The sequence below is a fragment of the Scyliorhinus canicula genome, chromosome 20 (assembly GCF_902713615.1).
Source record: "Scyliorhinus canicula chromosome 20, sScyCan1.1, whole genome shotgun sequence".
NCBI classification, from domain to species: domain Eukaryota; kingdom Metazoa; phylum Chordata; class Chondrichthyes; order Carcharhiniformes; family Scyliorhinidae; genus Scyliorhinus; species Scyliorhinus canicula.
Genome location: NC_052165.1, coordinates 44,767,693 through 44,780,407, shown reverse-complemented (window position 1 = coordinate 44,780,407; position 12,715 = coordinate 44,767,693). Strand labels below are relative to the sequence as shown.

Here is a 12,715-nt window from a genome sequence, read left to right as displayed (position 1 = left end):
CTGGTACACCAGATATTGTAATTGCAGCCTTGTCTGGAGTGTTCTTTATTTTTTCACAGTGATTTGTGAGATTGTAATACACGGATGTTGTTCCTGGTTGCATTTGGTACCATGCCCTCGATGCAAGAGGATAGTATGATGATTGAGGAACATGAAGTGTCGGCCTTAGATGTAACATTACAAGGAGTTGATCTTGCTTGATCTGTATATTTGTGGGAATTTGGGATTTCATCAGTTTAACTAGGCCATTAGATCAAATATAATGAGGAGAAGTACATGAGGATATTCCACTTCTCACACACATCCTGAAATGGCTTAATGGAATTTCTCCTAGACATGAAAGAGATTATAAACTGTTTATTTAAAAAGCGGATCTTGCTGAACCAAAATATGGTTGATTCAGGTAGCATGATTCAAAAGTTGGCTACAGTTTCTGGAAATCTCCAACAAAAGCTCAACCCTCATCCTTGTGAAATCTCGTGCCTTCCATTGTGAGGACACATTATAATCAATGAAACCAGGGATCGGTGGACAACTTGTCTCCCCAGCCTGAACTGTAACAAAGGGAGAGCTTTAAAACTTGTTATACCTGCAAAGGCACTAAAAGTCACCACCTATCTCCTAAGATAAACAATGGATTTTTGTTATCGAAGCTGCTTATTAGCCTGCAACTCACTCATTAATGGGCTGCATCATATGGCTTAAGCTTCTGGCCTTTGAAAAGTTTTAATATTGCATTTATAGATTCACAACTGACTCTGCTGTTTAAACTCCAGCCCCTGCAAACATTAAAGCAAGACTCCAGGTTGATCACAACTTGCATAAAGTTTTGTTCTTGAAGCATGCTTTCTGTGGAAGATTCCTGCTATCCTTTGCTGAGTAGAGCAAGTCTCTGTATACTAACCCCATCTTGCTGTATCACCATTAATTTCAAAGAAAGTTTGAAAAATCCTGCTTCAGCTAGCTAAACCTGCCAGAAATGTAGGGCGCGATTCACCGCACCCGCGGAAAATCATAAAACCGTCGTAAAAATCGGGAGCGTTTTACAACGGTCGCGAAGGCTTCATTTCCCGACGGATTCACTTCCGGGAAATGGGCTAGTAGCGCGGCCGCGTCAATTACGTGTGTGATGACGACGGAACGCGGCGACGACACGATCACGCCCACGTGACGCCGCCCGACGCCGTAAAAAGGCGCGGGCGACCACAGAATCTGTCGGGCAGGATGTCGGAGCCGAGGAGAGCTGCTCCTCGCTTTGTTGATGCGGACGTCGAGGCGCTGCTCGATGCCGTGGAGCAGAGGAGGGGCATCATCCGCCCGCGGAGAGGGCATCGCCAACCTGCCAGGCCTGGCGTGACGTGGCTGCTGCCGTCAGTGCTGTGGGGCAGACCCCTCGCTCAGCTGAGCAATGTAGGAAGAAGCTACACGACCTCACCAGGGCTGCCAGGGTAAGTGCCATGAGGGTGCCCCCTAGTCACAACCATCCCTCCCCCTTAACTTAAGCACACCCCCCCCCCCCCCCCCCCCGGCACGGGAGGGGGGGGAGGGGGATTGGGGCAGAGTTGTTTGAGGATGGTTCACAAAGTTGTCGCAGACCCAGCGCTCTGGCCCCGAGGAGAGATGCAATCGTCTTATGACAACTTGACCCCCCAAACTGTGCCAGTATCTGAACGGACTGCTGATACCTTCCGTTTTGTAATGATCTACCTATGTTCCCTCCCCCAACAGGCCAAGTCCGCTCACAACCACTGTGAGCGGCACAAGACTGGAGGGGGTTCGCCCAACCTGCACCCCCTCAGCACCTTTGAACAGAGGGCCCTGGACCTTGTTGGGGGGTCTGCCACCCGCGATATCGCGCTATGCGAGGTTGCCGGAACTGCAGCAAGTGAGACAACCCCTGACAAACACTCACCCCTCCCCCATCCTCTGTCCCTTCACACACCCTGCCCACTGGGACACCTCCCCCATCCTCTGTCCCTTCACACACCCTGCCCACTGGGACCGTCCAGCGGCCTGCCGAGCAAATCTAAATAACCCGTCTCATTCTCTTCCCTAGGACGTGATGCCGAACGACCAGGGCCGTCTGCCTCCAGACGGAGACAGGAATCTGCCGCCACCTCACCCGGGGCCTCACAACAGAGGGTGCCCGATCAGCGGGCAGCCCCATCCGCCCCAACCCAATCTGCGGACCAGGACGCACAGAGGGTTCGAAGTCCACAACCACCAGAAATGGCCAGGGACAACCCTCCTGACGCTGAGCAGCCCCACACCCTGGAGGAGGCCCTAAACATTGAGAGCATCGGGCTTGCGGCACTGCTTTCTCCCACCACATCCATCATCCCAGGGACACACACCCCGGCGGGCCTATTTAGTGATGAGTCTCCTGGGGCACAGTCTGGTTGGCACATCACAGCTGAGCAGGTACAGCAGGTGGAGGTCGGAGCAACAGAGGGCCCGGACTCGCGGAGAACAGACCAAGCCCAGGATGCAGCTGGCTCCCAGACGTTTTCTGAGTTCCTGGAGTTTATCAACCCACCCGCACAGCCGATGCCTCAAGAAACCCAGGGAAACAATGACGGGAGGAGGGCTGCCTTCCTGGCTCTGCAGACGCTGTTAGAGTTGTCGAACAGCGTCCAAGAGCAGGGAGTGGTGCCGCTCATGGCAGAGACCCAGTCCGACACCGCACGGGTGGCATCTGCGATGGAGGCAATGGGTCAGGTTATGCAAGACGTTGGGGTTAATGTGCACGCGTCATCCTCGGCCCTGGACAGGGTTGCCCTCTCACAGGCAGCAATGTGCCAGAGCCAAAACGACATTGCCGGCGCCCTGCGGGCCATGGCCGAGTCTCAGCAGGTCATGGCCCAGTCGCAGCACGCCATGGCACAGTCCCAGCAGTTGATAGCACAGTCCCAGCAGTCGGTCGCGGAGACCATCAACCGCCTGACACATGTGCTGGATGGCGTCGTGCACACACAGGTTGAGGTCGCACAGTCCCTGGCGGGAATGTCTAACTCCCTGGACTCCGTCTCTGCAAACCTTCGGATCCTGGTGGATACCGTTGCAGGCCTCCAGGACTGGCAACGCCAGGTGTCGGTGGTGCGACGGGGCACCTCCCCGCTCGCACCTCTGTCCCAAAGTGAGGCCCGGGGGCCACCGGGCTCCCCGAGGGAGGAGGAGGTTTCGGGGTCCGTCCCATTAAGGCCATCACGGGACGTCCCGGAATTCTCGGCCTCCCCCGTCCCATCCCTGGTGCATCGGGTGGGCAGCAGGCAGAGCAGGGTGGCACAATGTCACCCGAGACGCCCGCAGAGCAGCCTGGCCCATCAAGGCCGGGTCGCCCCAGGAAACGCTTAGCCAAGGAGAAACGAGTCGAGGGGGGCGATTCGCAGCAGTCCTCCTCCACTCCTGCTGTATCATCTGGGGAGCCACTTAGACGTAGTGGTAGGGCCCGTAAGGCAACTAAGGTAGACACTGAGTAAGTTGGCACGGGTGAAGGGCACAGTTTAGTTGTAGGGGCTAGGGCACCTGTATATTATTGTTAACATTAAACGCACTGTTCCACCTTACTTGTAATACCGTGTGATTGTTCCACAGCCACAGGAATCGTGATGGTGACCGAGTGTCGCTGGGGTTGACGGGTGGTGAAACCTCGGTGCCGGGTGTGCAGTCCCTGCCCCTACCCCCTCCCACAGCTAGCCCACGCGGGCACGTGATGGAGTGTCAGTGACGAACTCAGCGACCACCAAGGTGGATGGTTCAGCTATTGCCATGGGTCAGACTCTCTCTAACGATTCTGAGCTCACAGCTCTTCGCAGAGCGGCCTGTCATCATTCCACATGGCACTGATCACACCCGCTGACACAGCCATCAATGCTGTGCCATACCGTCTGGACCCAGTGATAAGCGTGATGTCGAAGTGGAGCAGTGTACATTGAGGGGGTGGGGGGTGGGGGGCTGTGGTGGTGGCAGTTGTGTGGTGACCCTCTGCATGACTAGCGATGCAGGTGGTGGTTTGGTGTTCATCGGGGACGTCACATGCGATGCGTGAACCGTGCTGCCACCAAGGCGTTGCGTGCCCGCCGTCTTTGCCTGGTCCGTCGTGCCGCCTCCTGGACATCACCAGCACCTGGGTCGTGTCTGCGTTCTGCGCCCGCCACTCCGCCAGCCTCCTCCTCCTCCTCCTCCTCCCTCGCCTCCTCCTCCTCCTCCTCCTCCTCCTCCTCCTCCTCTGTGCTGGCACCACTGCCACTAGCTTCTCCCTCCGCCTCCTGCAGCAGGTCATCTCCCCTCTGCATCGCGATGTTGTGCAGCGCACAGCAAACCACAACAATGCGAGCGACCCTGTCGGCCTGGTACTGCAGGGCCCCTCCGGAGCGGTCCAGGCACCTGAATCTCATCTTCAGGAGGCCAAGGCAGCGCTCCACCACACCCCTGGTTGCTGCATGGGCCTCGTTGTATCGTGTTTCTGCATTGGTCTGAGGCCTCCGTATAGGCGTCATCAGCCAAGACCTCAGCGGATAACCCCTGTCGCCTAGGAACCAGCCCCTCAGCCGGGGAGGACGTCCCTCAAACATCGCAGGGATGAACGACTGTGCCAGTATGTAGGAGTCATGCACACTCCCTGGGAACCTTGCACAGACGTTCATGATCCTCATGTGGGGGTCGCATACCATCTGGACATTAATGGAGTATGTCCCCCTTCTGTTTGTGAACACTTCCTTGTCCCCTGCAGGCGGGCGCATGGGGACGTGAACACAGTCGATTGACCCCTGAACCCTCGGTATCCCGGCCACACTGGCAAATCCACGAGCTCGTGAGTCTTGACTTGCTTGGTCCTCGGGAAAGGTGATGTAGCGGTCCGCGATGGCATAGAGGGCGTCGGTCACATCCCGGATGCACCTGTGCACCGATGACTGGGAGATCCCAGAGACGTCCCCGCTCGGAGACTGGAAGGAGCCGGTAGCATAGAAGTTCAGAGCGACCGTCACCTTGATGGCAACCTGGATCGCGTGTCCTCCCACCGTTCCACGTGGGGCGAGGTGCGACAGGGGTTGGCAGATATGTATCACCGTCTGCCTACTCAGCCGGAGTCTTCTCCTGCAGGTGATGTCCATCATTGTTAGGAAAGAGACCCGGACACGGTACACCCTCGGCTTTGGTCGTCGCCTCTGGCGCTGTGGCTGCACCCTCACTCTCTCCTCTTCCTCTTCCTCCTCCTCCTCCTCCCCCCCATGCTGCTCGACGACTGGCAACTCCTCGGCCCTTCCTTCTGCTGCTGCAGCTGGCCCTGCATCCACTGCGGGTTGTGGCTGTGGATGCTGCTCCATCTCCAAATGCAGTGCAGCGGCCCCAACCACTGTGCTGAACATAGCCGTTCTGTTCACATACATTGTGCTAACCTACAGAAGGGTGGTGGGAGGCAGAGAAACGGGACATGTTAGACGGAGGTTAGTCGACACCTCGGCAGCCGCCTGCCACGGGATACCTGTGTGTCCCGGTGGCCTGGTCGCGCTGCTGACACGCGGGCAGCCTAACCCCTGGTCACTTTCTGCATCCAACGGGCAGTTAACTACGTCCTCTTCACCAGTGCGTCAGTGGCCTGTGTCCGTAAGCCACAGGGGAACCAGCGGCCGTGTACTAGTGACCGGCACGCAATGGCATGGTGGCAGACATTTTGTTACGGGGTTGGACGGCTCACTCTCTACCTAACCCCCCCCTCCGTCTCCCCCACTGCCTCCCCCGTCGCCCCCCACTGCCTCCCTCGTCGCCCCCCACTGCCTCCCCCGTCGCCCCCACTGCCCCCTCCGTCTCCCCCACTGCCTCCCCCGTCTCCCCCACTGCCTCCCCCGTCGCCCCCACTCCCCCCGCTCTGGACCCCCTCCCGTTCTCAGGGATGCCTTCCCCGTTGTGGCCAGACTCGAGCGGTGCGCTGAGCGGTGCGCTGAGCGGTGCGCAGAGTGGTGCCCTGACCTCCTCCAAGCTGTCGTCAGCCAGGCCGACTGGTTGACGAATTTAAAAAGCAGGTGTGTTTCACGACGTGCAAACAGGGCGCCATGACGTCGGGACTTCGGCCCATCCGGGCCGGTGAATAGCGGGGGGGGCTATCAGTGGCGATTCTGGTCGTGTCAGGGGCGGGACGGAGGCGTTTGTCGGGAATGGCAACTCCGAAATTTTGCGGGGTTCGGAGAATAGCGGGAGGGCGTCGGAACAGCGTCGCCGTAAAAATTTCCGACGCCCGCTATTCTCCGAACCGTCGTGAGTCCGGAGAATCGCGCCCGTAGTTCCTCTGTGAAGGAGTCTTCACTGACTTTCTGAACTTCGGAAATCACGGGAACTGATATCCATATCTGTGGTGCCTATTCCTTTGAAATTATTCCCAGTTGTAAAAATTCCTCTTTCCTATCTTCTTATTGTGTACTTATGTGTGTGCATGAGGTTGTGACTATTTCCTAGGCTTGAATGTGTGAATAAATTATCTTTCTTATTTAACCCTAACGAGGGTTTGCTGCAAGTCACTTTCAATATTAACCTCACGCACAGAGGGTTTGGAGCAAGCCGAGGGGTGGGGGATTTGTGGCTAAAGGTGGAGGTGGGCCCTTGTAGGGGGTTAAGGTTGTGGCTGTTGGCAACTGCACTGCTCCCGATGGCCACAGAAAAGTACACGGTGAGCCCGGTGGTGGTGGCCACGTTGAAGATTTGGAGGCAGTTTCGGCAGCACTTTAAGCTGAGGGCCGGGTCAGACGGGATGCCAATCAGGGGGAATCATGGGTTCGAGCCGGGGAGGGTGGAGGCAAGGGTTTGGGGATGGGATGTGTGGGGGAATCAAGGAAATGAAGGATCTGAACTTAGGGGTGTGATTTTCCGTTTAGGGGAGCTGGGAGAAAAGTATGGGTTGGCGTGGGGGGGAGGGGAGAGGGTTTAGGTATATGCAGGAGCGGGACTTTACGAGTGCTGGTCTCCTTGTTGTTGGAGGCGGTGCTGTCAGCGGGGGGGGGGGGGGGGGGGGGGGGGTGGGTGGGGTGGGTGGGGGTTGGAGAGGGTGGGGTCATCTCAGCGATTTCCGGGAGGATTCTGGAGGAGGATAGGGGGCGGGATTCTCTGAAAATGGGGCTGTCCCCACGCTGGCGGGAAAATCGACGCCAACGACTCCGGCGTCATCGGCCCACCAAAATGAGGAATTCTCACCTTTCTCGGGGGTGAAGTTGCCACCGGAGTGGTTGGCTCCGCTCCAGCCGGCACTGAAGGGCTGGTGCAAGTTCGCGCATGCGCGGAACGGCCGGCGTGATCTTGTGCATGCGCGGACAGGCCGGCGTATTTCCGCGCATGCGCGGGGGTTCTCTTCTCCGCGCCGGCCCCTGGGCAATATGGTGGAGCCCCACAGGGGCCCGGCGCAGAGGAAAGAAGGCCCCCCACGGAACAAGCCCGCCCACAGATCGGTAGGACCCGATCGCGGGCCAGGCCACCGTGGGGGCCCCCCCGGGGATCGGATCCCCCCCCCCCCCCCCGAGGACCATCCCGGCATACTCACCTGCCATGTCCCACCATGCATGAGACGAGTATTTCACGCCGGCGGGACTGGCCAAAAATGGACTGCCGCTCGGCCCATTAGGGCCCGGAGAATCGCCGTGGGGGGGGGGCACTGTCAACGGCCCCCGACCGGCATGGCAGGAATCCGGCCCCCACCCGAAAAATGGCTCCGGAGCATAGGGCAGCCGGCGCGGTGTCGGAGAATCCCGGCCAGGCTGTCCATGGAGAGGATTAGGTGAAGTGTGAGGAAGGGCTGGGCATGGCGCTGGAAGAGGGATTGTGGTGTGAGGTGCTGTGGAGCGTGAATGCCTTGCCTTTGTTTGCCAGGTTGGGGCTGATACAGCTGAAGGCAGTGTACAGGGTGTACCTCACAAAACCGAGGATGAAGCGGCTGTTCAAGGAGGTGAACGATGTCTGTGAGCAGTGTGGGTGGGCTCGCAAAACATTTTCACATGTTTTGGTGCTGCCTGAAGCTGGAAAGATTTTGGAGGATGGTGTTTAGTACAATTTTGGGGGTCTTACATACGGATGTGGAGCCTGGTCCCCTAAAAGCCATATTCGGGATGTCGGACCAGCCTGAGTTGCAGACGGAAGCCGGAAGCGGGGGCAGATGAAGTGGGGCCTTCGCCTCGCTGATCACTCTTTGGCGGGTCCTGTTGAAGTAGAGGTCAGCTTCTCCACCCTGTGGCTTGGTGTGGCGGGGGAACCTGCTGGAGTTTTTGACTCTGGAAAAGGTGATGTTTGTGCAGAGGGGGGTGAAAGAGGGGGTTCTACAATTGGTGGGGTTTTTTCATCACGCACCTTCGGGAGTTGGTTGAGGGAGGGGTGTTGCGGGGGTGTTTTTGATTTCTTAGGTTGTTTTTGTTGTGCGAAAATGTTGGAGGAGAAGGATGAATGTCAGTCCTGCGGGGGAGGGCAAGGGTGGGCAGGACATGGGACCCAGGAAGCCAAGGGAGGCCGCATAACGTGTGCACCAGGTCCAACGCGCATGGTAGCACTTTCCACCATCCATCTGGGCGATCCCTGCATACGAGCTGGCTATTCCATCACACGTCCCACCAAATCCCTGGGCTGGCAGAGGTGAGGGCGTTGGGGGTTTTGGGGGATGGGGGTGGGCCACTAGAGGGGTGAGCAGTGAGCACTGGCTGAACTGATGAAAAAATCCAGGGTTTCTCCTCTCAACACTCTCTCCCACTCACCATGAGGGACTTGTCTGCTTACCAGCTCTTTTCATGAGCATTATCCCGGCACTGTGTCTTCAAAGCTTTCCTGTGCAGTCACCACACTGCCATTTCAACACTCTCCACTACTACGGCTACATTGCAGTTTGACCAAAGCTTTGTGGATCATCTCATGCCATATAGCATCATCTAAGACTATTCACCACGTTGTACCTGTGCTGGACCTTGTTGCCATGCTGATCACTATGTTGTTTAGAAGGGATCACCGCTGCGCACCATGTTACGTTTTTATAATGATATAAAAATGCAAATCATTCATAAGTGTTTGGGTAAACTCTTTGTGCGTTCAATTATTGACACTGGAAAGATGCGAACAGATATACAGAGGGAGAAAGCTTGAAGACATCAGAGCTGAGTGTGTGTATACAATGGCCGCTCGGCCCAGCTGGGCCGGAGAATAGCTGCTCGCCCATTACAAATGGCGAGCAGCGATTCTCCCAGCGGCCAGCCGTGAATCTCGCCGCACCGGTTTGGGGGGGTGGGAGAATCGCGTGTGGGTGCCGGGACGGTGTGGTGGGACTCGCTCGATGCCCCGGCGATTCTCCCACCCGGCGTGGGGGGGGGGGGGCAGAATTCCGCCCAAACTTTTACTGGTCCTATATCGTGCAACTGAACATTGGTTGGATGACAGAGAGCAAGCACACATCCAATGAATTATTCTTAACTGAGAGTCCCGTAAATCAGCAGCAGAAATACATTTATGTATAGTCAAAAATGAAAAGGCTGCTAAGCTGTTTTATGGCCTAGTTTCTGACTGACGATAATCAGATTTTCCTGTTCAAAGATGCTGCTCACTAACAATGCTGCTCTCTGTCTGTGGCCTCCGATAGTGCTAATTAGAATCAGCAGATTGGAATGATGAAAGAAATGTCTGTGGTTCTGGTCAGCATTTGGGGATTTAACTTGGTTATTTTCTGATTTTACCATTGCATTTGAGACGGAAAGCAAACAAAATAGTATTCATCCGATAGGCAAGTAAAACATTTTAAAAAATAAATCTCACGGGTGTTGTGAGCGGTCTTGTCCTGTTGGGGGAGGGGGCATAGGTATATCATTACAATACAGCAGGTATCAGCAGGCCGTTCAGATACTGGCACAGTTTGGGGGTCAAGTTGTAATAAGACCATTGCATCTCTCCACGGGGGCCAGAGCGCTGGGTCTGTGACTACTTTGTGAACCACCCTCAACTCACTCTGCCCCAATCCCCCTCCACCCCCCCGTGCCGGGGGGGAGGGGGGGGTGATTAAGTTAAAGGGGAAGGGATGGTTGTGACCTGGGGGGGCACCCTCTTGGCACTTACCCTGGCAGCCCTGGTGAGGTTGTGCATCTTCTTCCAACATTGGTCTGCAGAGCGAAGGGTCTGCCCCACAGCACTAACGGCAGCAGCCACGTCACGCCAGGCTTGGCGCACTGCACTGGCAGGGTGGCGATGCCCTCTACGTGGGCAGATGATGCCTCTCCTCTGCTCGATTGATTCGAGCAGCATCTCCACGTCAGCCTCAACAAATCGCTGGGCTGCTCTCCTGAGCCCCGACATCTTGGCCTACAGTTTCTCTGCTCGCCCGTGCCCTTTTACAGCGTCGGGCGGCGTCACGTGGGCGTGTTCGTAGCGTCGCCGCGTTCCGGCGTCATCGCGCACGTGATTGATGCGGCCCCGACCCTAGCCCATTTCCCGGACGTGAATACCTCGGGAAATGGGCCGTGTCGGGCCGTCGCAAAAGTCGGCCGTTTTCACGGCCAGCTTCGCGATTTTACGCGGGTGCGGAGAATCGCGCCCTAAGTGTCTTGGCTCCAGTGGCGCTTTCCCCTCTGGCCAGAGTAGTGGAATCCTGTGCTTGGGACCACAATAATTATGCACAGGCGAGTTACTCACCGGCTGTTTTGGTGGGCCCGCCCTCAGCTGATGGATTTGAAGGTCCGGCGCCAAATTTAAACACCCATCCAAGACACTCATAACGCTTTCTCCAGCTCACTGTCTTCACCACACCGTGCAGGATGTCAGTGGGAAAAGGCTAGTAGTCTCAAGAAATATGTTCCTTTATTAAATTACTTTCTTCCTCGAGCCCATCACTTACGTGGTGCACATGCCCCACTTGGACCTCTACCCAGTGGATCTGGGGTCTCCACCCATCCCCTTCCAGTAAACAATGTGGTATCCCTTCAACTGCCTTGTTTATGAGCTTTTCTTTCAGCCTTGTTGGTTTCATCCACTCCTTACACCTCTGCCTGCCATTATGAGCCCTTAACGTTCCACCAACCCTCCTTCCTCCCACATTTTCCCCGGTTATCATCGTCAGGCTGCTCCCCCCTCCCTACCCCACATCACCTCACGCTCCACCCCAGTCAAACTTTGGACCATTGTTACGGTGGCTGTATGAATCCCGCAGAACAGTCCTGTCCAGATAGATGCTGCTGTGTGGCATCAGGGGAATGAAGACCCCTGTACTTCCCAACTGCATGGGCTGTATTGACCTGACTCGGTGACATACGGAGGAGCCCATGGCTCAGCAATATGGTGCTGGCCATATAGACTAGCTCAGCATGGAGATGGAGGTCAGGAACCAGTCTTCCGAGACAGAGTGGTGAACAGCACATCAGGAGCAGCGCAGCACTATGACAGAAATTTGTTGCACTCACCCGAACGTCTCTGGCGAACTGAGGACTTATGCACGTCACTCTTTAACAATCAAGCTTGAGGCCCATGTGAATTCCTGTTGGCATGACACAAGATTGAAAGAACTGATGGGATGTTGCCGGGCAGCTATTTTAATGAGCGTTTATGTGATGCAAATTGCATTGATGCCACCAGCCAGAGGGAAGCTCGACATGCCATTGGGCAGCACAGTCGCTTCACAGCTTCAAGGTCCCAGGTTCGATTCCCGGCTTGGGTCACTGTCTGTGCGGAGTCTGCACGTTCTGCCCATGCCTGCGTGGCTTTCCTCCGGGTGCTCTGGTTTCCTCCCACAGTTCAAAGGATTCACTATGCTAAATGCCCTTCCTGTCCAAAAAAGGTTAGGTGGGGTTACGGGGACATGGTGGAAGTAGGGGGATAGGGTGGAGGTGTGGGCTTGAGTAGGGTGCTCTTTCCGAGGTGCAGACTCGATGGGCCGAATGGCCTCCTTCTGCACTGTAAATTCTATGATTAATGCACCATTGGGATAATTGCAAAGTGATTTACATGGTGGGTTTCCGACTTTCTGGATCACTCCAGATTCTCCACTCCCTCCCACCACCAAACCCACCACAGGTAGGGTGGGAGAATTTTGTCCAGTCTGTCCTGCAAACTATATTGTCACATCGATCATTCTTGTTTCCTCTGTTGTTTCTTGTTTCATGTTCTTATAGCTTCTTTCTTCTTTCATTGACATGTCCAGCATCTCTCTCAACCATTTCATCTCTGCTGTTTAATGTCTTTGTTTGTAAACTTTCCTTATATTCCAGCTCTCACATTTGCATTATACAATAGCGATGACCATCGCTTCATGAATCCCTTTTCCATTGATTTTGTGCATTTATTATAATGGTAAACCAATATTGGTAAAAGAATCAGAAGAGAGATGAGCCAACAGTTGGTTGCTGTGATCTGGAAAGTGCTCATGAACGGGCAGTGGGAGCTGATTCAGTAGCAATGCCCGAAAAGGAATTTTATTTATACCTGAAAGGCGGAAACTTGCAGGATTATGGGAAAAAAGCAGGGGATTGGAACTAAATGGATAGCTTTTATAAAGAGCCAACTCAGGCACAATGGGCCGAATGGCCTCCTTCTGTGCTCTATATTTCTATGACTGGACTAGTGCAGGGAGCGGGCTCGGTAAAACAAGCCTCAAATGTACAGGTGCAAAGATTTTGCTAAGCTGTAAGTAAATGCCCTTCACAAAAGAAGGCAGTGTCACTCATTCAGAAAAATTATTAGGGTTAAATATTTGTCCAGTCTTGTTGTGGCAGTC

At 55.4% G+C, this 12,715-nt stretch overlaps 1 protein-coding gene across 2 annotated transcripts in view; it reads left to right on the top strand.

The window, feature by feature from the left end:
• Positions 1 to 12,715, top strand: part of LOC119955292 — a 233,119-nt gene that overhangs the window by 54,208 nt on the left and 166,196 nt on the right. The window lies entirely within an intron of this gene.